The 25770-nt window shown below is 46.5% G+C and overlaps 1 protein-coding gene across 1 annotated transcript in view; it reads left to right on the top strand.

The window, feature by feature from the left end:
• The window catches only part of NEXMIF (neurite extension and migration factor), a 155354-nt gene that overhangs the window by 83629 nt on the left and 45955 nt on the right, over nucleotides 1-25770 (top strand). The window contains exon 2 of the mRNA XM_056491447.1: nucleotides 19964-20098. The gene's annotated coding sequence lies outside the window, so the exon portion shown is untranslated. The remainder of the gene's footprint in view (nucleotides 1-19963; nucleotides 20099-25770) is intronic.

The raw sequence follows: 25770 nt of genomic DNA, 5'->3' as shown, positions 1-25770 counted from the left end.
CTCATTATTTCTTCTAACAGCAATATATTATAACCCCATTGTTAGCAGCAGTGCTGCACTGGAACACGGGCTGAAAGGAAATCAGGATTGAAAAGGACCAAGATGAAGCAGAAATACTTTGGCTGAGTTCAGTTTGGGAGGCCTGTGGGGAGGGTGGGGCTGGAGGAGACAGTGGGATTTTATTTTGGTCACTCAGCTGAGACAGGGGGAGGTGAGTGGGGGTCTCATCCCCACCCCAGGGCCCACCCAGCCTGGGTGATGGGTTGAATCTTTCACTCTGTGACAGTTCTGGAGGAAATTGAGACTCTTGGGTGGTTGTAGAGCTCCTGTTCCCAAATATCAGTGGGGAGCTGGGCACACCTGGGCACACCTGGATGGGTGTGGTGGCACCAAGGTCATTGTGAGAAACAGCTGGGAGGAAGAGGAGGAGGAGGAAGAGGAGGAGGAGGAGGTGAGGGGATGTCCTGGCACCCCTTGGAGCATTTGTGGTTTTTGGTCATCCTTTGCTGTGCCCTGCTGCAGATCCCTGGGAATAATTCCCAGTCCCCTGTGGGAGGTGCAGAAACCAGGAGTGAATTCTGCTCTGGGAAGAAGGAGGGGTGTGAGGAAGGTGCTTTTCAGGTACAGTTTTATTTCTGATTCCTTTGGTAGCACAAGAAATGGATTTCCCCAAGTTTTGGCCGTGGCAGTAATTGCTGAGTGATCTCTCCCTGTCCTTACTTTAACCCATAAATCTTTTATTTTATTTTCACTCCCATATCCAGCTGGGGAGGGCAGGGATGGAGTGGCTGAGTGCCCACCTGAGTGTGCCAGTGCTCCTTCCTCTCCGTACAAACTTTGGAGATGAGGAATGAAAATTCCTTTTGGAAATGATTTTCCAAACCTCCTGGTAGACACCAGGGTTCTCAGCCTGGCTGGGAGCTGCTGCTGCTGAGCAGCCTTTCTCCAAAATCTCCCGAATTATGGGTATTGTGAGTTTAATGTAAAGGTGTCAGGTATCTCTGAAGAGAAATTAAGAGACCGTCAAAGGTAAAAACTAAACAAAAGGGCAGGCACAAAAAGGCTGTAAATGAGGTGGAAATTGCAGGCAAATAGACAATAGAAGAAAGTTTAAGTAGCAATTTGTACTCCTTTGCACGAGGAAATGCACTTCATTTTTAATTTAAAAAAAAAATCTTGGAGGATGCTGCACTTCTAAATACAGAGCTAAATATACCCTGGGAAAACCAAAACGGGTTTTTGTGCAGCCACTCCGAACTCGAACAGCAAAACAAAAGTGAGGAGTGATTGACAGAGCTAATCTGTCCTTAATAAATGTTTTATTTAAATATTCATTCTCCTCATTTGCATGAATTCCTTGCTGCAGGACAGCTCTCAGTACAGCACCTTTCCCTGGGTGCTCAGGATCTCCTGCCCTGGTGGCAGCTCCCAGGATGGAGCAGGGAAGTTGGGAAAGATCATTTTCTCTTGGAGATATGAGCCCACCATTTCTGCTCTCACTTCATGGGAAATAAAAGCAGCAAAAGGGACAAAATCCCTTTTTGTCAGGTGAGAGCTGAGCTGCTGCTTCTTGATGATGGTGACAGAGCTGAGGAAGAGGTGGATGCATTTCCAAAATCTTCCTCACAGTTTTTTCAAAGGAAGGAAAACAATGTGGTTTTTTTTTTTTTTTTTTCTGGCTGTGATCTCTCCCAGTTAGGGAATTCTGGAGTTGGCTGGAGCAGTTTGTGTGTCCCCTGGGAATGTCTGGCTGGGGCTGGAAGCATCAGGAGTTAACTCAGCACTCACAGAAATCCATAATCCTCCACGTGGGGCTAAGGTGGTTGTTTTCCATGCAGAGAACTGCTGGATTAGATGAAATGCCCATCAAAACTGCAGCTGCCAGGGATTTGGAGGGTGCTGCTAATTAAGGGATGTTTGTGTTTGGTTCTCATGTCAGCAGGAGGAGAAGGAACAATTTCTTTTTCCTTTCCCCATCCCTGGTCCCTACCTGAGCCCCAGGGCAGCTGCCACGCTCCTGAGGATGACTCTGGTGGCACTGCTGGCTCACAGGCAGAGCTGGCAGGTCTTGGGATGTGCTCCCATCCCAGGGAAGGGGGATTTTCCCAGGTGGATTAAGAGGATGCAAAGTCAGCAATGCCTGGTGCCTGTTGTGACACCAAAAAAAAGGGGATCAGTGAAGAACTTCACCCACTTTGTCTCAAACATCTCAGAGGTGCCAAAATTAGTCTTGGTTTGCTAAGGAAGGCAGGAACCTCACTTTAAATGGAGAATGTAAACCCCCTCCCTCAGAATTATTATAATTTTGAAATTAAAGGGGCTCTCAGGCAAAGATGTGGGAATAAGAATAGCAGTTCTAAGAAAATTAAAATAAAAATGCAGCAATACAAAAAAAAAAAAAAACAAACCCAAACCAGTGCCAGAGTCAGAATCCAAGCAGGTCAGGGTGTTGGTAGCAGTCCTTTAAATGGTGTGGTCCTTTAAAAGATGTGGTTCTGTTGAAGCAATGATTTTGTAGAAGGCTGTGATTTTCCTCTGAAGGTGCAGTGGTGATGTAGATGGGCCTTGTTTGTGTCTGGGATCTGGGTTTTACCTGTTTCTGCACCCCCAGGCAGGGTGTGGATCTGATTCCTCCCACCAACCCCAGGTGTGCCATTCTCTGTAGGAATTCCTTTAAGATGGGAAATTTGTGACTGCTTCATTCTCATTGCTCTAAAAGATGCATTGGGATAATATCTGTGACATGAGGGCTCCCTCCACACCTCCTGCTTCTGTGGCTCCAAATCCCCATAAATGTGTCCCTGGGACAAGCCCTTATCTTTCCATGGGGATTTTGTGGAATAGATGTGGTAGAGCTGGGGAGCTGAGGATAAACACAAAATATTTCTGTGTAGTAGCACAGAGATCTTGATTTAGGTGAGAAATCAGTAGCATAAAGAAGGTTAAGTGTTGAATTGAAAAGAAAGCCAGGGAAAATGTCAATATCTTCTCTCTAAAAGAAAACAAAATTAAATGACCCCACCAAACCCCACCTTATCTATGGAAGTACTTGAGCTGGAATATCCACAATTCCTCCTGTGCCTGTGCAGAGCTCCAGGTGCTCTTTAAAGCTCAGATTGCTTGTTTGTATGTGAATTAGTGATAGGATTCCTGTAAGAAATTCTTGTAAGAAATGAGGCAGAATTTGTTTCAGAGATCTGTCTGCAGCCAGCAGAACATCTCTGTCCTGCCTGGATGAAGCTCTGGCAGCTGGGGCTGTGTTTGCTTCAGGAGATGCCATCACCATCAAAGGGACTCTCTATAAATGATCCTGAATGTGTGGATTTTTTGCTTTACAGCTATTTCTGCATATCCAGGATATTAAAGGGAATGTGTTTTCCTTGAAGGAGGTAGTTTGTGTGTTGGAGTTCTTAGAACATGTGCAGAGCACATTTGTTTTATCTCAATTTATCTTATTTTGCCCATTTGTGTTTGTTTACGAGCTGTTTTTTGTTTTGTTTTGTTCTTTTTGTAAATCAGGTTTAATGCTGAAAGCCATTTATAGAACTGAATAATGCAGAAGTGACTCCTGAATGGTGCTGAATGCTTGGAGGAGAAAGGATCTCCTGTTGTTTTAGCTATGAGTACCCCACAATGAGCAGGACAGCTGGATGATGCTGCCTTGATGCTACCTGTGGCTAACCCTGCTGCCTGCTCTTCTTCTCCTGATGAAAAACATCTGGAGAAGATCTGGAAATGATGATGATGATGATTTAGAATGGAACAACCTGGTCTAGTGCAAGGTGTCCCTGCCCGTGGCAGGGGGGTTGGAATTACATGATCTTTATGATCCCTTCCAATCCAAACCATTCTGGGCTTCTAAAATCCCTTCTCAGAGATGTGAAGAGCAGATGCACTCAGTAAAAAGCAGCTTATTAAGCTGTGGGTTTGTCTGGTTCATCACTTTGTGTTTGTGTGTGTGTTACCAGAGGCCCAGGTCGTTTTCAGAATTCAGCAGGTTCCTTTCTGCTGCTGTGGAATGAGTCAGTACAGTTCCTGCTTTGATTTACAAAATTGGATTTGAATCTCTTTGAAACCATTATGCTAAATCAATTTTTAACATAGCAGAGCAAGGAGGTACAAAGCCTCCCTTGTTCTCCAGTTGTGAACTCTTTGGATGAGCGAGCACTGTATAAACAAGACTTAAATGGCATCAGGGGGAAGGGCTTTGCCAGGAATGGTTTGGGTCAGAGGGGGCTTAAAGCTCCTCCTGTCCCATCCCTGCCATGAGCAGGGACACCTTCCTATCCCAGGCTGCTCCAAGCCCCATCCTTGAAAACCTTCAGGGACCCAGCTGGGCACCCTGTGCCAGGGCATCCCCACCCTCCCAGGGAAGAGTTTCTATCTAATATTTAACCCCAATTTCCCTTTTTCACTCTGAACCCATTCCCTTAGTCCTGTCACTCCAGTTCCTGGTGCAGAGTCCCTCCCCAGCTCTCCTGCAGCCCCTTTAGGTACTGGAAGGGTCTGTGAGATTTCTCCAGCCCCAGATTTTTGTGGAACAGAGTTTTGCAGCATTTGAGATCCCTCCACCCTGGTATTTGGGTTTTTGGGTCTCCCCCCCACCCCAGCCCAGCTCCAGAGCTGTCAAGGCATCAGATGAATCACCCCTGTGATGTTTTGGATTTCTGGCAACATTAGCTTTGGGCAATCATCCAAATCTGCCAAGGCACTGATAGTAATGAATGGGAAGCTCACGTGGTTCCCTATGGAAAGCAGGGCAGGAAAAGTTTTAGGATGACTCTGTGTGGAGACAGACAGGCTCCATTTACCCTTTATCCTCCTCTTCTTTTCCCAAATCCATGCTATCCCACTGCCTGCCTTGTGAATCAGTCCTGCTGGAAGCTGGGGAGGGAACAAACCCCTTACAAAATATTACACAGGAATTCCAGACAGTATTTCAGGCTGCTCAAATCCACACAAAATTCCAAAATTTTTTCAGACCCATTCCTTCCTCCCTGATGCCCATTTGCAGGGGCCAACTGCACATCCTGGTTGTAATCCTCACCCAGGAGCTTCTGCCACCAACTCTCCAGGGAAGAAAATCTGACAAAGAACATTTATAAGCTTTATGACTTTAATTAAAACTTGGAGAATGAGACCTTCCAGAAAACTTCACTGGCTCTTTTAAAGAGCCACATCACTGAGTCCTGACCCTATTATTGTTTTACCTCTCTTCTGGGAAAAAAAAACCAAAACAACTAAAAAAAAGAAAATTTGGCCTGCTTTACTCCTCAAGTGAAAAAAGGGCACATGGAATATTATACTTGCCCAAATTTTAGTTTGTAAAACTGAAAAATAAGCATAAAAGTTAACTGCAAAATAACTAGAGTTATGGAGGAAAATGAAGAGCAGGGGAATTTCAATCTTCCTAAAAATCTCCTTCAGGATTAAAATAAAGTCTGATGCAAGATTTGGGCAATTTGCTATATGATAAGTCTCAGTGCCTAAGAGTTGAGGATATTCCTTGAACAATAATCCAGAAAGGGGCTCAGCTGGAGAAAAGTTTCTGATCCTTGTGCTGTTCCTGACTCTGCAGACCCCATTCCTTTGGAACTGAGTTCTTGGGGCCTTGATTTGTTGAAAAAAATATAGTTCTGGTTCCTGTTTTTGGCCAAAATGGCAACTTCTTTCTAATTCCCTTCTAATTTGAGAGGGAGCACCTGAATTTGCTGATAATCTGTGATTATTCCATGCTAATCTTGGCACTCAGCAGATGAGTTAATTATTTTCCTTTCTGTCATCTGCCCTCCAGGCCAGACTTCCCAACAGCTTTTGGTCCATCTTTGTTACCTTCACTGTTCAACATGGATTAATTCTCTATGCTCTCCTTGCCTGTCTAGGCAAGATTGTTCAACATCTCCCAAAAAACATCATTTTCTGTTCCTTGGGTAGCAGCTTTACCAGATAAATCACCCCTGCCTGGTTATTTTGTGGGATGTGTGGTGCCCTTTGGAGCAGGCAGCCCAAGCTAAATCCCAGGATAAGGCTTGGCACAAAAGCTCAGGGTTACAGGCAAACACTGAAAATCACTGGAACCTCACAGTGTTGAAATAAAAAAGAAAAAAAAAAAAAAAAAAGCTGCACTGAACTACTTAGTTCTGAGCCAGGATCCCAAAATAACCACCTTTCAGTTGGTAAAATAAATTATCAAAGTCTTTCAGATCCAAATGTAATGCTTGGGCAAATTAATCCATTGTTGTATTGTTATAGTGCTCTAATCATATTTTTATATATCCCAGGAGCTGGAACTAAGAAGCATTTTGCTGTCAGTGCAAACACAATAATAAGAATAGTCTTAACAAAGTGACATGCACTTAGTTGACTTTCTGAAATACATTTCAGTGGAAATTACAGATGCTTTTTTACTTTTCATTATCATTAAGGTCCAAATAACTTCCTTGTATTGAAACCCAGGTTTACTTTATCAGCTTTAATAATTATATTGAGGCTCATTATGGACACCTTGTTTGTAATTCTGGCTTTTCTTCTTGAATTCTGAATGTGTTATTATAAAAAGTCTGTACTTTAACAGATGGAGTATATTATGGCAACGTTTAGTTCCAGTTGATCTTTTCTAAAGAGCATGCTGAATGATCTTGGGCTAAATACAATCAAGACAGCATCTAGCTTTTTGGTTTTTTTTTTTGTTTTTTTTCCCCACTAATAGCATTTTCCAGGCTGCTTGGGGGGAAAGCAGAAACCAAGAAATGCCAGTGGATTGAGCAGGGCAGCTGGAAAAAAGGTGTGGTGATGAGGAAAAGGTGTGGAAGCTGCATCAGAGGCAGGGGAGAGTTCTCCAAGAAAATATCATAGCTGATGTCAAGGTTGTCTCATTTGCCAGTGGGATATTGCTTTAATGGTGTTCTTTTTTCCTCTCCAGTTTACATAATGAGATCAAGCTAATTAAACCATGTCTAGCTCTGGGAAAAGATCAAAATGTGAGCTTTTTTTTTATTGCACTTTATTAAAACCTTCACCCTGTAATGGAAGATTATAGGAAGTACTTTGCTACCAGAGCATCTTTCTCATCCCTGAAAAATGCAGCTCCTCTTTTTTACCTGGGTTTTAATTGTTTTTTGCTCCAAGTTGATCATATTTTGGGAACTCTCAGAAGGTGCACAGCTGATGGGGTTGGGTAAATTAGGTAATGGAGTAACAATAAGCAGATTATTACTTATAATGCACTGAGGTGTTTTATGCAAAAGCAGCAGCAGTAAAACCTTCTGAAAAGTGTCTTTTTCTGTAGAGTAGTGGAGGAGTGGCTTAGCCCAGGTTATTCAGCACATTCCTTGTCCCACACAGCTGGGAGGACACTCAGGGGTCTCCCTGGATTTAAGAATGGGGTTTTTTTTACAGCCTCTTTACATTTGAATGTGTTTTTTCCCACCCAATTTTACATTAAAAAAAAAACAAAAAAAAACAAAAAAACACCCAAAAAAGTAAAAAAAAAAAAAAACAAAAAACACCAAAAAACCAAAAATGAAACCAAAACAAAAATAAAAACAAAAAGAAATGAAGGGAAATGAAAATATGGTATTTTTTTGTTGAGGTTAAATGGAAATAAGGACTCACTTGGGGATGGTGGTGCCTGGTTGCCCTCCCTGCTCTGACAGCAGCTCCAGGTGTGCTGTGGGATGACAGAATGGTTTAAGAATAGGTATTTTTCACAATCTCCTTACATTTGAATGTATTTTTCCCATCCAATTTTGCATTCCTCAAAAAAAAAAAAAAAAAAAAAAGAAAAAACCCAAAACCCAACAACAATAACCAGAAAAAACCCACCAAAACAAAACAAAACAAAACAAAAAAAAAAAAAAAAAGCAAAAAAACCAAAAGAAATCCCAAAAAAGAGATGAAGGGCAATGAAAAGATGGTAATTTTTGTTGAGGTTAGATGCAAATAAGGACTCACTTGGGGATGGTGGTGCCTGGTTGCCCTCCCTGCTCTGAGCTGCTGGTTTCTGAGTCCCCCCAGGTGTCAGTACCTGTGAGTGTGCCTTGGTGGCACTGCTGTCACCTTGGTGGCACTGCTGTCACTTTGCCAGGGAGCCTTTCTGGGCTGGTATCAAGGCAAGGAGCTCTTGCCAACATTAATATATATTAATATATGGCTGTATTCGATCATCCTAATTCCAGCTGGAATGATTTCAGAGGGATTAGGAGACACCCCATCCCTTCTCCCCCTTGCAGAGGGGGTGAGGTTCAAGTGTTGGTTTCTCTTCCATGGGGGAGGCACAGCTGTGGTGGGGCTGGGGAGGAAATTTCTCCTGACTGGGCTGAATTGCAGAGTGCCTTTGAGGTCCCACCCAAGTCCCCAGTTTCTCCAAAGAGCTCAGATTGAGCCTTGATGGTGACTTGGAGGGTTTGGTTTTTTAATCTGTGCAAGATCTTAAAATATATTGGGGTTAATGAAATCAGTGCAATTGGGAAGCACTGCCTGTGATGGACAGATGGCCAAAGGCACTTGGAAGTACAAGTGGGTTTGCAGCAGAAGGAGAGCTGGGATCTCTGATGGATGCAGGAGGAGGCAGCACCCTGAGCTCCCACCCTGCTGCTGCTTTGCTCCACCTCAAGGTCCCAATAAATTCCATCCCATCCCTGGAGGCAGCATTTGAGCACCCCAAATAATTTTTTTTTTCTTTTAAAGAAAGCAGTTCCTTTTCATAATTAAAGATATATATGTGCTTTATTTTGCTGTTTGACTCCAGCAGCCACTGAACACACTTAATAATGTTTTTTGCAGTATTTCAGTGGTATGAATGTACATGGAAATTACAGCAAGGCATCATTTTTTTAACAGCTGTGTTTAGTTGAATAACAGATTTAGAAAGTGCAGACTTTAATTAATCTGTGTTTTCTGCTGGGATTTCAGCACCATCTGATTTACTTTTCATGGCTGAAAAGTGTAATTGTAGTTTTTTCCCTTTAGCTGCGAGTTTATCCTCCCAAGAAATCAATTTGGTTCTTCTTTTTCTTAAAGCAAACTCAATATCAAACTGCTGGTACCTGGGATGCAATACAGGTAAATGCCCTGGCTGTGGAGTTGAGAACAAATATCTGTCAAATGGTTTGCCTGGAAATGCTGTTTTTCCTCTTCCCTGTATATCACAGCAAGCATCCAAATCCCATCCTGTGCTCTGGGGCTGGAGGGCAGCTGGGTGATTGGAAGGTCAGGACTGGTGTTGCTGGAGAAATCTCTGAGCACAAAGGATTTTTATTACCTTTGATAGGGTTTTGTTAATTGGAATTATGGCAGGGAGACTCTCTGTGCTCGCTCCTTGTTGTCCTTGTTGTTTGTGTGAGATTGTTGCTGTAGCTCTGCAGGTGTTCCTCAAAAAATCCTTTCCTGGAGGTGCTGGGGGATGCCTGGGGGTCACAAACAGTGGTGGGAGCAGAGTCAGGGACTGGGAAATTGTGATTTTAAATTGCATTTCTCGTGTGCTGATCACTCATTGCTCCATCCCTGTCAGGATCACTTGTGAGTGTTGTGAACATGCAGAGATTTGTTTTTTTTTCTTTAAAATTCAACCTGTTGTGGAAATGTGTCCTTGCCCCACCTCTGCTTTTGCTCTGAGACAAAGCTCCCAAAGCTGAGATGAAAACTTGTGGTTGGAGCTGCTCAGTCAGGTTGTTCCTCTCAGTTTTGCTGGCTCTGAAGAATCCAGAGTGTCCTTATCATCCAAACCTTGTGTGAACCAGCCTTTTCCTCCCTGGAAACTCCTCACAGCTGTGGCTGCCCTGCATCCCTGGCAGTGCCCAAGGCCAGGCTGGACACTGGGATTGGAGAGCTCTGGGATAGTGGGAGGTGTCCAGGGTGGGACTGGAGGATCTTCAAGGTCCCTTCCCACCCAAACCATTCCAGGATTCCATGATGAAGGAAATCTGTTTGGACCCTCTGTGAATAGTGGTGTGCTCCCAGCAGCACTTATCGTGAGCTGGGTTGGGCAGAAGGAAGTTTTTTACAAAATAAGGACATTACTTGCAATCTTGGAGAAGTCTGTGTAATTCTATTACTGTCAGATGTGCTTTCCTGTCCTGTTTTTGTTTTCTGAGGTTGGTGTGATGTCTTAAGGGCTTTTTGTGCAAAGCCCACAATGGCAGAAGGGAAGCAGCACTTTTAGTCTGAGTGGAATTTTAGGATGGCTGCTAATCTGAATAAGATTTAAAAAAAAAATCTTGATGGGCTTTAAAACTTATTTTAATTAAGGTTTTTCCTTTCATCTCACCATAGCCCTGAATTAGGTCCTTCATTCTCCCACACATACACACAGTCCCTGCTGGTATAGACACTCAGCACATGGAGAGCTTCAGCTGGAGGATCAAATCCAGATGGGGAAACACCCTGTGCCCAAAATTAATTAAAACAGGGTTTGGGCAAAGTTTAAAAAAGCCAAACTACCTGCTGATCTGGAGGATGCTGGGATTCTCCAGAGGAACCCTGTGCTTCCAGCTTTATTGGAGAACATGGGACTGGGAGAGCTGCTGTTACCAGTGGAGCTGCAGATTTGACAGGCTGGATTTGTTTGCTTTGTAGAGGCTTGTCCAGACACTTGTGCCTTTTTGTGGTGCTCCACACCCTGGGATGGTTTTGCTCCACACCCTGGGATGGTTTTGCTCCAGTGATTTTGCTTCCTGGGCTTTGCCCCTGGAGTTTGGGAGATGATGTTTGGTGGGAACTGGACACAGCAGGGTCCTGGACCCAGGTCTCTCTGCCTGAGGTGATGCTGTGAGCTGCTCTGCATGTCTGGGGTTTCCAGGACATTCCTGGCACAACATTTTGGCCTCAATGAATCAATGGACAAATTCAACAGGGATTTTTTAAACAGCTCCACTCTGCAGCTCTCCTGCTGTGCCAGGTTTTGGCTGGGGCATCACATTGGTCCTCCCTGGAGAGGCATTTGGGACCACATGTCCCATCCTCTGTGGGGTGACTGGGGTGCAGCTGAGCCTCTGTGCCACATCCCCATCCTGCAGGAGATCCAACCCAGGGGTGCAGCTGAGCCTCTGTGCCACATCCCCATCCTGCAGGAGCTCTGAGCATCTCTGGAGTGACTGTGGGGTGACCCAGGATGCAGCTGAACCTCTCTGTGCCACATCCCCATCCTGCAGCAGCTCTGAGAGCATCTCTGGAGTGACTGTGGGGTGACTGGGGTGCAGCTGAACCTCTCTGTGCCACATCCCCATCCTGCAGCAGCTCTGAGAGCATCTCTGGAGTGACTGTGGGGTGACTGAGGATGCAGCTGAGCCTCTCTGTGCCACATCCCCATCCTGCAGCAGTGCACCTCTGGAGTGGCTGTTCCATGGGGTGACTGGGGTGCAGCTGAGCCTCTCTGTGCCACATCCCCATCCTGCAGCAGCTCTGGGAGCACCTCTGGAGGAGTGGCTGTCCGTGGGGTGACCCCCTGGCTGCAGAGCTGGCCCCAGGCTCGCTGCCAGCCCCCAGGGAAGGCTGACAAGCAATCAGCCATCCGAGGAGGCACCTGCACGCCGCGGGGAGCGCTCACCGGGAGGCAGCGAGCGCTGCCAGCGCTCATCCCGAGCCTTGTTCTGCAGCCCAGGCAGCAGCACAGGAGGGGGCTGCTCCCTCCCTGCCTTCTCTGTGCTCTCAGCAGGGGTTTTGGGAGGTGGGATTGTGGCTCTGTGGATGGGGTTGGGCTGGAGCATCTTTGGGGATGCTGGTGCTGAGCTGGTCAGCCTGTGAAATTCCCACTGCTTTGGCTGTGTGAACCCACTGCCAGCAAATAGCCTGGGAGGAAAATAAGGCCTTTTAAAGAGCATTTTTATCCTGTGCTGGTTGGTAAGAATGGCCCTGGTGGGCGGCAGGAGGCAGAGGGGTGGCATGGTGGCAGGTGCCACTGTCACCAGCCTGTGCTCACCCAGCCTGGAGCCATTCCCACTTCAGGGGGCAGGCAGGATTTGTTTTGGGAAGGGAGAGCATGAGATGTGTGTGTGGCCATGTAATCTTGGGTTTTCTATGTGTGGCCAGGCAACATCTAGGGAAGGAAGGCACATGAAAATCACCACCCCACTCTGCCTGCAGAAGGATCTAACCCAATATATCCAATTTTTGGCCTTGGGAAATTCACTCCTGCCATTCTTCCAGGGGTGCAGAGGTGGGTTCAGAGCAGTCCCTGCCCTCTCCCTGCCGTGAGTGCAGGGCAGGGGGAAGCCGCTCTGCAAAGTGCCACGGAAGGAAACTCACTCTTGCAAAGCTGGGCCAAAAACGAAGGGTTTTTATAGCATACAAATGTTACCTACAGCTATTTATACACCCTCCTCAAAGGCTATTTATACCCTTCCCTGCTTTTGTGCTGCTGGCTGGAGAATATCCTCCCATGCCATGCTTTCAGTGACGTGGGATGTTCTGCAAGGACCGTCTGTTTCCAGCATCATTCCTGGAGGAAGAGGGTGGTCCATGGCTTCACACAGCTGAAGGGGGTGGCTCCTTGCAGCAAGGGTCAGGAGTGAGTTTTCCCCCCCTTTGCCACGCTGTGCAGTCGATCAGGAGCACTGGGAGGTTATTTTATTGTTTCCAGGAGCGCCGGACCCAGGCTCCCTGCGGGAGGTCGCATGCTTGGCTTGCTGCATCATTGATCCAGCCTGCCAGAGAAATTCTTTATTCCTCTTAAATCTGGACTTGCACTTAGAAAGCAAACAATCCTTTAACGTTTCTGAGGCTGAAAGCAGAAAAACGAGTGGCTTTTGTCATCAGGGATGCTGTCTTTTTGGAGCGCTCTGGGAATCCAAGGGAATGTGCTACTCAACAAAGAGCAATTTTGTTAAAAAAAAAAAAGGAAAGGGAAGGGATTGCAGCTTCCTGTGCTCTGGATAATTGGGGCTGTCTCCTCTGCAGCTACATGGCACTCCAGTGACTGGGTTTGGGAGTTGAATGGTTTTCAGGCTTCCCTGACTCACACCATGAAGTTTCCAGCTCGGTCTGTACCAGCCAGCACTGGTGTGCTGAGTTTGGCAGCCACCCCTCCTTTCAGCCCTGGATATTTGCTTATGGCAGATAAACAAAAATATCTTCATTATCTTTGGAAAAATGCTGTGTCCTGTTGAAGCATCATCGCTGTGCCCAAGATTGGTTTTGTTTTTAGAAATGCTGATGGAATGGCTTCTTGTGGGAGGCTTTTCCCAGAGGAGCAGAACCTGGTTTTTGCCTTGCTCTGCTGCATCTGAATTTTGCCTCTGTCACTTATTTACAAGATGTCCTGGTGATCCTGTGTGGATTAGCACTGTGCCTTGTGGTGCAGAGGGAGATGCTCCTGAGCTTCTCTAGCACTGATGGGGCCAGGACAGCATTGATCCCACTTTTCAAACACCATGAAATTGGGGAATGCTTCCTTTCAGCTGGTGCTTGCTTTTTCTTATCCCAAGCTGAACTTTTCCAAGGCTGCCTGTGAGTTCTCTGTGCCACAGGCTGTGGCTCCTGGGTGCTGCTGACAGGGAGATGCTTGTGCAGTGTTTGTAAATCCTCCTCTTCTCCATTCCCCTCACCACTTCTGTTGTCCCTTTCTGCACAAGGATGACAAGAAGGCGACTGGCTGTCATTATTTCGTGCAGCAAGAACCTTCCAGCTCCTCCTGAACCTGCAAATGGATTTCTCAACCTCCAGCCCTCCGAGGTGTAAATGAGATGGGAGCAGGGGCTTTGCACAAATCCCACCTTCTCTCCAGCAGCCTGCTTCATTTGACATTTTTCTCCCCTAATAGGGATGATTTTTTTATTTTTTCCAGAAATCCCCCCCAAATTTGTTAACAAGCTGGCACTGGGAGGTGCTGGTGCTGTGCAGCACCAGGGGCAGGGACCCCCAAATCCTGAACAATCGTGATGTACTGTGCAGCTTGGGCAAAGTGCATTTGTTGCCTTGGAAACAAATAGCAGCAGTGAACAACTCAATGAAATTTATGGAATCAACTTCAATAAATCTTGATGATAAACGTGCAAAAACACAGCCAGTTTGATGAAGACCTCCAGTATGCAGATGTGAAGGATGGCAGTAAGTTATAGAAGAGCTTTTGGGCTGCCACAGCCCTGCTCCTATAATATGGGCTTTTTTTGTTGTTTCTGAGGAAGCTGTCTGCTGCTTTTCATAGATATGGCATTTAATTTTAATTTCCAGGGTATATTTTAGTTTAATTGGCATGCTGGATGATTACAAGTGGGGTTGTTTTGTCTTTTGCAAAGCCTGATTCATATCGAAGTCGGGATAAAAATAAAAATTGAGAGCGGTGGCAATCCAAGGGAGCACAGAGGGGCACGTCGCCCGCCTCCAAGAAAGGTGCAAAATTTCACAAATTAATTAAAGCAGTTATGTAGGACATCTCCCTAATTCCTTGTCTCAGCCTGGGAGTGTTAGAGACAGGGACAGGTCAGGGGTTTTGTAGTTACAGCCAAGCTCTGTGGCAGATTTCACTCACACATGGAAATCTCTCTGTTTACCTGTGCATGGGGACAGGGTGGGTTTATTGCATCTCAGCCAGTGACATTTTCTAAAACTGATATTTTTCCTTCCTGGTTGGACCTGTGGATCGATGAGGGTTCAGGAATATCAGTGGGCTTGTCTGGAGATGATGCTGCAAACCTTTAACACAGCCCTTAACGCAGCAAGATGTTTTCCCATCCCTTCCCTCACCTCTTCTCCTTACAGGGCCTTATTTTCCTGATTTTCTGCCAGGTCAGGGAGCACTGGGCTTATTTATTTCTTCCTTTGGTGGTGTGAAAAATCCCAGTTTTGCCCTATCCCAGAGTTCTCCAATCCCAATGTCCAGCCTGGCCTTGGGCACTGCCAGGGATCCAGGGGCAGCCACAGCTTCTCTGGGAATTCCATCCCAGCCCTCCCCACCCTCCCAGGGAACAATTCCATCCCAAAATCCATCCAGCCCTGCCCTGTGGCAGTGGGAGCCATTCCCTGTGTCCTGTCCCTCTGTCCCCAGCCCCTCTCCAGCTCTCCTGGAGCCCCTTTAGGCACTGAAAGGTGTTTCAGGGACATTTTCACCTTTAGGAAGTTGCCTCCCTGTATTTTAAGCCAGTTTCTCTGCAGAGGCCTCTTTTCCCCACCCTGCCCACGGGTGCTTTGGTTTTGATGAACTTTGGAGCTCTGTTGGGTGGACTGGTCATCTCTTAACCTTGTCCCTCACTTCTTCTTCTCTTACACCCTCTATTCTTTCTCCTGCCATGAGATAGTTTCAGAACATAAAGACTTCATGTTAGTGCTGTCCTTGGACTGTCAGTGAGTGTAAAAAAGCCCAGCCAGGATCCTGCTCCTGCCCTGGCACCCAGATTGCTGCTGTTGTTTCAGATCCAACCACTTCAATTTGTTCCTTGGATTTACCCACATTCCCAGCCAAGCCCTCCTGTTGCTCAGTCTCTTCCAGCCCACCGAGTCATCAGCACTAATATGTTGTGTGGATTAGGGAATTCCCTGTGGGTGTTGAGGGTCACACCTGCAGATCACCCCAGGTCTGCTGCTGGAACTTGGGATGCAGCTCTGCAGAACCTGGGGCTTGCCCTGAGCTCACAGCGATGGCTTTTAATTATTTAATGCTGTTAAATAAATTAAAATCTATTTATTTCGTATCCCTCACCTTGGCTGGGATCAAAATCTGAGTTTCCCTCAGATTTCCTCAGGTGTGGAGGGCTGGAAACCCAAAGGGCTTCTCTAGAAGCCCCAGGCACTGGGGGATGGTTGCTGAGCTCTGCTCTGGTGTTTACAGACCACCAGAGCTCTTCCCATTACCACACAACTGTATAAGCCAGCTTGAACTCCATTAGGAGCTAAATTTAGTGACTCACTAACTCCTTTTTGATATGTTTTTATAATTTCATTGTATTATGACACTTGGTTTTAAATTTGCATGAGTAAATGAGCCTCTTACTAAGTCAGGTAAAAAGATTTTTCACTTATCTACCATGAAATAAGACATTAAAAAATAGTGAGAGGAGAAAGCAACGTATCCCTGACATATTTAGTTTACATTTTTTCCAACTGTGCTGACTGAACATTTCTAACCATTAATGATCCAATAAAGCTGTTTGTACCGCTTTAACAGGCTAAATAATTTCACATTAGGAATACATTTTGTAATTAATTTAGTGTTTTGTGGGGGAACCCTATTTTTGGAAAATACAAATTTACATTTAATTGCACTCACAGTCTGACTTGGAAGATGCAGCCAGTGAAAACTGGCCTTTTATGGTTCACCTCCAAATGGGAAAGTCCAGGGAGGCAGCTAACAGCAGTGAACAACTTTAATTGGGATTTCCATGACTTGTTCAATGAATTCCTGCAGGGTTCCTTAAAAATACCCCCTGGGTAGTGAAGCTCCTGCAGCTGGTGAAAGATGAGACCACACACCTTCATCCCTGGGGTTCCACCAGCTTCTGATCCACTGACATGGATTTGTGGCTTGGCTTTTTCAAGTAGTTCTGAACTTTCATCCAGGATAACCTTGGCAAGACCCGAACAACTTTGGGATTTGCACTTCAGAAGTATTTTCCCTCTCATTTCCTATTGGAGAAGAGACCACCCAAGGCCCTGCTGCCAGTGGGATTTGGGGGATGTGTGTGGGGAGCATCCCTTTGTTTTGTTCAGGTGATGAGCAGCAAGGAGTTGGCACTGGGCATCCTTTGCTCCTGACTCATGGGGAGGTGAAAGTTCCTCTGTTAATTATCCAACTTTTTGACTCTCTCCATCTCTCTGGACACCACCAGCTTTAATTTTTTTTTTTTTGTGTGTTACTGATATTTTGTCTTCTCTTTCCCCCCTGCTTCATTAACAGTGACAGATGCTTTTAATTAAAAAGAAAAGACAAAACAAAATCCCGAGTAAAACAAAACGAGAATATTCTAATTTGGCGTGACATTATGAGGCAGGATGGCTCCTGGCATCCAAGGTATGGAAAAGGTCATCTTCCACAGCTCCAGCCTTCTGCAACAGTGGAATTAAGTTCAAACTCAGGCTGGTTTTGAAGTCTTAAGTCTCTCCAGGGATTCCTTTCATAACATCTTCGAACTGGATAACACTACAGTAAATGAAATACACTGCACTGGATTAAAGGGTTATTTCCCCTGTGTATGGAGCTGACACAGAATCCCAACCCTCAGGTTGCCTCTGAGTTGTCTCTATCTGCTGATCCCCTCCCTGCTTTACATAACAGCTCAGAGTTTTTGCAGGGAAAGTTTTGCCATTATTTATTCGGCTTCGGCACGAGCGATTTTATGCAGCGAGGAGCTGGAATAAAGCAGCTAAACAAGGAGTTTAATGGGCATCAAAACACGAGGGAAGCAATGCAGGGAGGGCAGAGCAGCTCTCCAGGTGTGTGGTGTGATCTGTACAAAGCTCCAAGTGTGGCTGTGCCTGTTGGTTCAGCACAGAGCTGCAGAGACATGCTGAGTGCTCTGAGCTCCAGCAGCCACAGGTTGTGCTTTGCAGTGGGTTTTCTGGTACAGCAAATGTTCCTTTTGACTCTGAACTTGGTGCAGATTTTGTTGAGGATGGGGCACCCAAATGGCTGCCATCCTCTGAGCTGCAGAGCAAAGGGAAAACCTTGAAATCTTGGCTGTGCCAGCCCATGGACTGGGGGAGGTGTTGTCTCCAGGCTTGGGGCATCTACTGAACCTGCACAGATGGTCTTGGTCCTTTGTTTCCCCCACCAAGACACTGATTAAAGCCCCCTCCAAAATCACAGGGAGACTGTGAAACACGAAATCTCCAATAACATTTGGGCAAGGAAAAGGGAGAGAACTGTTTCTTCTCCATCCCTGGCTCCTCCCATTTTATTTATTTTATTTTATTTAATCCAAGGCTGGCTGGGTCAGATGGAGAACAGGAGGTGTGTTATGAAGTGTTTATTTAAGATAAAGTGGATTCTCCATATGCTTGATGCATGGGGGTGTGGCAGAACCAGGGCACTGTGTGTCCCTGAGTTCCTCTGGATCCCATTCTTTGTTGAATCTCTTCTCCCACACCTCTGGCTGTGTTTGTGGGTCCCTCTGGAATAACCACTGCTCCTCTCAACCCACCCAAACCCCTCTGCTGAGGGTGGAGGATCCATGGGGCTGCTGCTCTTCACAAGGATAGAGATAATTCTCCTGATAATTCTGCAGTGCTTTGTCCCCATGAACTTTTGGGATGAGATATCAGGACCTGATGCTCTGTGGAAGGTGCTCAGCAGGGTTTGTCCTGCTGAAGAGTTTCTGCTGGTGAGGAGGTGACCCCACAAGGCATCAGGTTCCTCTGTTTCCAAGTGTTATTCGCATATAAACACCCACACACATTAAAAACGTGGGAAATGATACTTGGAGGGTTCTGCTGTCCACGAGTAATTCAAATCAACAATGTTTTTAGATTTCCCTCTTACTGAACAATGTGGGAGCAGAAGCAAGAGCAGGGAATTGCATGTTCTGGGTACCTGGAGGTCCCCTCATGCTCCCACAGCCTCCAGGACAGTCCCTGTCTTTCCAGGAGGTCTCAAATCTCCCTGGAAAAGCTGGGACACATTGAAAATACCCTCCAAGCTTTTAGCACTTCCTCCAGATTATTTCTTCAAGCATTTAAAAATATATTTTATAGCACTAAAATAAATGTTAATGAGTCTGCATGGCTTGGGGCTAACAATAGTATTTCTATTTCCATCCAGCAGCCTGGCAGGGCATTTGGCTATGGAAGAGCTGGATGTGGAGACCTGGCTGTTTCTTTCTGCTTGGGTCCTTGATGTCTTGAACAGTTCTATTCTCTTGTGCTTTACTTTCCCTGTTTTGCTAAATAGCAGTGAAAAAGCTTCCTTGCTTTGTTCAGGCACCTGGGATTTATCAAAGGCCTCTGGGCGTGTTAAATGCTGAGCTGGGTATAAAAAGCATTATTTAGTGTTGTGTTTATACCTCTTCAGTGTTAGCATGTATTTTTATATACTCCTTGCAGTGACCTTTGTGTTTTTCCAAGCAAGCAGACAATCTCCTTGACTCGGGGGGTTGGTTTTTTCCACTGCCTGCCGTGGCATCTTCGCAGTGATTTTGTAAATGTGCTTTTTTTTGGGGGGTGTTTTTGGTGTTTGGAGGTGCTGGAGGTGCCAGTTGCATCCGGAGGAGTCAATTCCTCTCATCCCTCAGCTACAACCAAAGGATGTTTTAAGGATCCCAGGCTGGCACATTCAGTGGGCAGTGATTTTGGGGGCACCCCAAGCCCTGAGGAGGCAGCAGAGGAGCAGGGCAGGGGCTGGGGTGGGATGGCAGCAGCTCAAGGCTGGCACAGTGTCAGCCCTGCTCGAGCAGCTGCGTTCCCCAGGACTGCAGGAAGCCAAATGGTTTGTTTGTCTGTTTACAGGGATATGTGGGGCTGGGCAGGGGGAAACCACTCAGCAGAAATTCTGCTGCTAAAGCAGATGGTGGGAGATGAATCTGGTTTTTAGGGGGGTGCTTGCTGCTACCATGACCACGTTATTAATTCCTTCCCGTGCTGGGAGCCCTTCCCTCGTTCCAGGGGATGGGGAATTGTGTTTCCTGGAGCTCTCTGCTCCTTCCTCCCTTCCTCACAGGCTGATGTGGTGTTTGGGGAAGCAGAGGAGCGTTTTCTCAGGGCTGCTGTTGCATTTCTCTGTCCATGCTGTGCTGTGCTCCAGCACTTCCCAGTGCTCCCCTGGCAGTTCCAGCTGCTCCTGGCCCTCCTGCAGCCCCTCAAACACTGGTTGTTAGCCTAGATTTCCCTTTTTTTTTCCCTTCCATTTTAGAAACTGCTCTTTTTTCCCCCCTGCCGTATCACTGACAGCAGCATTCTCCTTGACAGTTGTGATATTTGTATGTGTGCATAAAAACAGTAGGAAGCATTTATGTAGGTGTCACTAATTTAATTTAATATAATCTGATCTGTATGTATAGGGGAGGACTGCTCTGTGCTGAAAATGCTTCTCTTTATTTTACAGTCTCCATCCTCATCAAATACAACTCCTGTCATTCTCCCCTTCCATTCACCTACCCAAAGACCAAATCTGGAAATAGTAACCAAAAGAGAAGCCCACGTCACACACAGAGCAGGGAAAGGTTGAAATAATTGAAGGGTAAGTGATTTATTTTTTTTTTCCCCACTCTTATTCTGTGTGTAAAGCTCCAATAGGAAGTACAAGGCTGTGTAAAGAAGCTGTTCAGCACACACACAGCTGCTGTGTGTGCAAAGTGGAAAAAATGAAATGAAACTCTGCTTTGCTGATCAAAGGGAGGTGAGGGAGTGCCCAGGAGGGGCAGTTTGGAGTGTTGTGCTGGCTCTGCTCCTGCCTGGGTGGAGGCAGAGGCTGTGCACAGGGTGCTGTGGCTCTGGCTGCTCTGGAGCTGATGTGGAGCTGGGATGTGGGAGCCTCCTGCTGCTGAAGGGCTCTCCTGTCATTTCCTTCTCTCCTCCCCACTGTGTGCAAGGGGCAGCGAGCTTTGCCTTGCTCCTGCTCTCTGCAGCCCCTGAGCTCCAGGAGCTTTTCCTGGAGAGCAGCCTGGCACTGCCTGTGCTGGGATTTTCCAAAGGGAAGCATTGATGGGGGCTGGAGGAGGCACAACCTGACTGGCAGAAATGTTTGCCTTCAGGCTCTCCTTTAGCTGCGAGGGTGGTGAATGAGATGGGAAGGAGGAGATAGAAAATCAGCTTTTGTGAAATTCAGAAGCCTGGCTGAAGCATGAGTGAGCTCCAAATGGTGGGGAGTTGCTTTTCCCACCCCATTCCCAGCTCTGTGCTTGCATATATTGTATTTCCACACATGTTCTTGTGTAGATGGACAAGGATGTGCCTTCTCTTGCATTTGAGAACTTCTCTTTAAACATCTGGGTTTTCTGGTTTATTGCTGTTGTGGGTTTGTTGGGTTTTTTTTTGGTTTTTTTTTCTCTCCTGCAATGTTTGTTCATGCAAAATTCATATCTGGGAAGGGCATCTTAAATCCCTGCTTCTGAGTCAAAAAGGGAAAGTATGGAAGTGAAAAGAGAGATTGTATCATTTAAGAAATATGATTCATGAATTAATCCTCGTCTGCTCCACCATCTGTGGCGTGTGTTTCAACACAGAAATCCTGGGTTATATCTCTTTAAAAAGCTTCCTTCTTGCTGATTGCCTGACTTTGCTGCAGCTCTAATGGGGAATTTGCTTCTTTTTGGGGAGAGGGTGGTGGGATTTGTTCCCAGCCTGTGCCCAAGCTGTAGGTCACTGAGCTCTGTGTTTTGGGAGGTGCCAGCTCTCTGGGAAATGCCACAATGATGTGCAGGCAAAGCCTGTGCATGGCTGGTCTTGCCACATGTGAAATTGTGGCTGGATCTCTGCAGCAAGAGGTGGGCAGAGAAGGCAGGAGGTGCAGGAACCTGTCGAGATCCTCCTGAGAAAGAAGTGACTCTGAAATGGACTGGAGCTCCAGGAAATAAAGCACTGAGGCAGTTCCCATCTCTGTTTCCTGGTGATGCTTTTCTGATTTGTTTGTAGATAAAAAGTCCCAAAAAGAAGCTGCCATGCTTTGTGCTTCCAGGAGAAATGGGGGATGAAGGTACTCTGGGAGTTTTGGGGGTGACCTTTTCCTGATTTGATTCTTTGAATTGTTTCCCAGATTTTTTTTTTTTTTTTTTGCAGGGAACAGCTTTTCCTTTTTAAACATATTTCTCATGTTCCTCTTCCTGAAGCAGGTCAGACCCAGGACAGGTGAGGCCTTTTCATCCTTCCTGGACAGAGCCCCTGAGCAGGACAGTTTCAATGCTGCACCCACCATCAAAGCTTTTTTTCCTGCTTGTGGGATTTGCCCCATCACTTTTCCCCCATGCTGGTGGAAGCTGGAGTTGTTCCCTTGTTCTGGAGGTGGTGGATGCTGAGTCCTTGCCACAGCTCAGTGATGCTCCCACGTGGCCACAGCCCCTCCTGTGCCAGTGCCACTGATGGGAGCACAGCCCTGGCTCTGCTGGTGCTGGTGGATGCAGCTGGTCCAGGAGCTGAGTCCCTGGGTGAAATACTGCAGGTTTATTGCCTTCCCATTCATCCTGTTTTCACACCCTTCTGCCTCCATGACTCATTGCCATCCAGCCTCTCCTTGCAGTTCCTGTTTGCTCTGGGAACACCCAAGGCTGGAGCAAAGCTCTGATGCTTCCCATTTTCTTGGGAGCTGCTTTTTTAATTGGACATCTGAAGCCAGGATGGGAAGGAAAATGCCTTTTGTCAGGAGCAGCAATAAAGTGTTAACATGAAGGAGGATGTGGGGGATGCTCTGTCCTGTAGCCACATGCTGAGCCCATGGAGGTTTTTCCATAATCCCTAACTAAGAAATGTTTTCCCATTCCCTCCATTATCACAAATCCCTTCCTGCCCACTCACCAGGGAACCCCTGGATGTGCAGGTGCTTGGTGACACAAAAAGTCAGCTCCAGAAGCAGCCAGGATCTCAGCACTACCATCAACAGCTGTGTCTGAAGGGAAAGGGGTGTCAGCAGTGGTTCAGCAAATGTTCAACCCAAACTGGAGTTAGGCTGAAATACATCCCTGTCCCAGGGAATGGCTGGAGCTGTGCCAGGCAGGGTTAGGTTGGAGATCAGGAAAGGTTCTTCCCCCAGGGAATGGTCCCAAGGCTGCCAGAGCTCCAGGAGAGTTGTTTCTGCTCCAGGGGACAGGATGGGATTGTGTGTCCCTTCCAGCTCAGGATATTCCATGTTTCTGTGACATCCCTGCAAGGACAGTGCTGGTGGGAGTGCAGGCCAGGGGGCTCCTGGCTGTCTGTCCATCTCACCCACAGACTCACCTGGACATTCACAGATTCACCAGTAACTTGCTCATTCCTTGGGTGCCTTTACAGTATTTTGCAATTTTGTGGTTTTTTGTTTGCCATCCTTTATCTGCCCCCTGCTAGTCTGGGAAGCAGAGATGCTTTCCTGGGGCTCTCCTGCAGACCTCCACCCTGCCAGGTGTGTGCTGGTCCCTCCTGTGCCAGCTGATGCTGATAATCACTTTTCCAAAGTCTCCCTAAAACAAGGGTTATGGATTTTGTGCCTGGAGACTGTCCTGTGTTTACCTGCATGGCCAGTGTTGGCATTTTGTGAAATACTTTGAGTCCCCACAGAAGCTTTGTTGGTAAAAAAAAAACAAACCACCAAACCAACAAATTCTATCAGAAATGGGAAGCAGAAGCAGTCTGGCAGATTCCATTAACCACAGGTTTTACTTTTTTGATTTAAGCTTTGATTAAAATCAGCAGCTTTTATTTAAAGTTATTAAAAAAAAAAAAAAAAAAAAAAAAAGTATTTTTTCCACCACATTTCCACCCTGTAAATGAGGGGTCTGCTGGATCCCCCCCCAACTCCTCCTCCCTCTGCAGGGATCAGGGAGTGTCCCCTGGCAGGGTGACAGTGCTGGTGGCAGAGACTCCAAGCAAGGATGTGATTTTCCTCCAAGATTTCTTGTGGACAGAGAAAGGAGAAGCATTGATTCCCCATCAATTTTTTAGGACCCCAGTGAAACAGCTGCTTGTTTCTCCTGAACAATTATGCCAAGACAGAAATTGGCTGGTGTCTGTATGGACTTTTTGGATGGGGGAAAATTAAGCAGTAATAGCTGGAAAAATAATATGGGCTATGAGATAATAGATGCCTGAGGGATAAAATTAAGCAGTATTTTACAACGAAGGAAGAGGGTTTGGCAATAAATAGTTTGCCTTTGACTTCCTTTTGTTTGCCAGAGGACTGATGTTGTCCTGGGCTGTATTTTCCAAGCAGATGTAGGGAAATAGTGAAGGTATGGAGGGTTTTCAGTCCCTCCCAGGAGGGTTGGTGCCAGAATGGGGTGCAGCTCACCCTGTTGGGTGTTGGGTGTGACAGGGATGTGACACTGGAGCTGCTGTGGGAAACCCCACCCCTGCAGGGGATGTTTAGCAAGGCTTACCAAACAAAATGTGAGCAGGATTGGGTTTAAATGCCCAAATTAGGGAGATAGGGGTGGTGGTGTGCTCAGCACCCCAGCAGGGTCTGAGTGGAGGTGATCCCACCCTCCCTGTGTGCTGTGCTGTGCAGAAACCCCTTCCCAATAATGCCACAGCACTGGGATTTGGCTTTATTCCCTCTCTCCATGTGCTTTTCCATAACAGCTCCTGAGCCCCTGGTCATTTCCAAATGTTGTTTTCTCCATTTCAGGTCCCTCATGCCACCATCCCCCTCCACTTGAGCACAGGGAATGAGCCAAGGTGGGCTGGGAGAACATTCCTGGGAGCATCCTGGGCAGTGCAGGACTGCTCCAGGGGCACCATCATGGGCAGGGTGTGTTCCTTTCACTTTGCATGAAATAAAAGCACAGCTCCAACAGAGCTGCAGCCCCCAGTCCCACCTTCCCAGGGCTGGATTTGGGTGCAGCAGGCTGAGATATGAGATCTTGAGCCCAGGCCAGAGCTGAGAGCTTTTAATTTCACATGTCCCCAGGAGCTGAGTGGGACCAGGGAATGCTCAGCACCTCTGCAAACCAGGCCAGACTGGCTGGTGCATCCAGGATGGAATCATTCAGTGGCTGCAGGAGACTCTGTTTTTATTCATGGGCTGTAATGTGATTCATTTGCCCTTTTGCTCTCGTGTTGAGAAGTGTCATCTGGTGTGCATCGCTGGCTGCAGGCACAGCTCTGCTCAGTTATTATTTTTAGGGGTTTTGGCTGGGAAGGAACATTTTCATCATGTGCAGGGTGGCTGCAGAGCTGAGCACTCAGCTGAGCTCATCTCTCTCCTCCAAACCTCCCAGTGAGGATCTTTCTCCTGCTCCAGCCCCTGCACCTCATCCAGCTGGTTTTGAATTTTTTTGGGGGGCTAAACTTAGTTAATTTTGTAAAGAAATTACTGCAAAAGATTGTAAATTAAGTTAATTGTTCTTGTTCTTTAGCTACTAACAAAATGTTATTCATGTAATGACAACAATAACAATTAGGATTTTTATTTTTTTTTCCACCAGAGTTAAGGTTTGTGCTGGCAAATAGTAGGTGAGTTTTTGATGCCTTGGGGAAGAAATTTTCACTGATACTTTTGTGTTGGCTGGGGGAGCAGCATCCTTGGGTGTCCCTGTCACACCCAGTCCCCACCAGCTCCTTGCAGAGGGGTTAAACCAGTAAACAGGGGAACCCAAACCCCAGGCTTATGGATGTGGCACAGCATCCTGCTGAGACATGGTGGATGTAGGATGGGACCTTGCTCTGCTGGAGGAACTGATTAAAAATGGGTGAAGGATGCTGTGGGTACAAGTCTCTTAGTGCAGCCAAGAAGGGAAATTATTCCTCTTTGGAGTTAAAAGAAGAAAGACACCAAGCAGGGCAAGAGCCAAAGGTACAAAAGGATGGACAAAATGCAATTTTTAAAAATATTAGCCTGGGAAGCATCAATTAAGCTGCTAATTCCTAAAGAATATTAATGAGTAAACCAGTTGGAGCAATAGTGGGACAAGCCCAGAGTGCTTCATCTCTGCCTGCTGGATCTCCACCTGCAAAGCAAGTCAGAAATTCCCTCCCAGCCCTGGCCAGCCCTCTTTAACCACAAAGCCCTGCACTCTGTCCTGCTGGCAGGTTCCAAGAGGTCACCCTGCATGGCCCAGTGACCATCTCAAAGCCCCCAGGTGACCCTGGGTTCCTGATGCTGCAGGTTCACAGCACTTGTGAAAATCAGTGAGATTTTAGGAGCACAGGGCAGCAGGAGGAGAGTCAGCTCTGTGTGCATCTTTTTTTTTTTTTGCCTTGTCCTCTTCTTCCTTGTTTTTTTAT

Source organism: Oenanthe melanoleuca, chromosome 4A (genome assembly GCF_029582105.1).
Source record: "Oenanthe melanoleuca isolate GR-GAL-2019-014 chromosome 4A, OMel1.0, whole genome shotgun sequence".
NCBI lineage: Eukaryota > Metazoa > Chordata > Aves > Passeriformes > Muscicapidae > Oenanthe > Oenanthe melanoleuca.
Note: the sequence above shows the minus strand (reverse complement) of the source record. Positions and strands in the feature narration are given on the sequence as shown.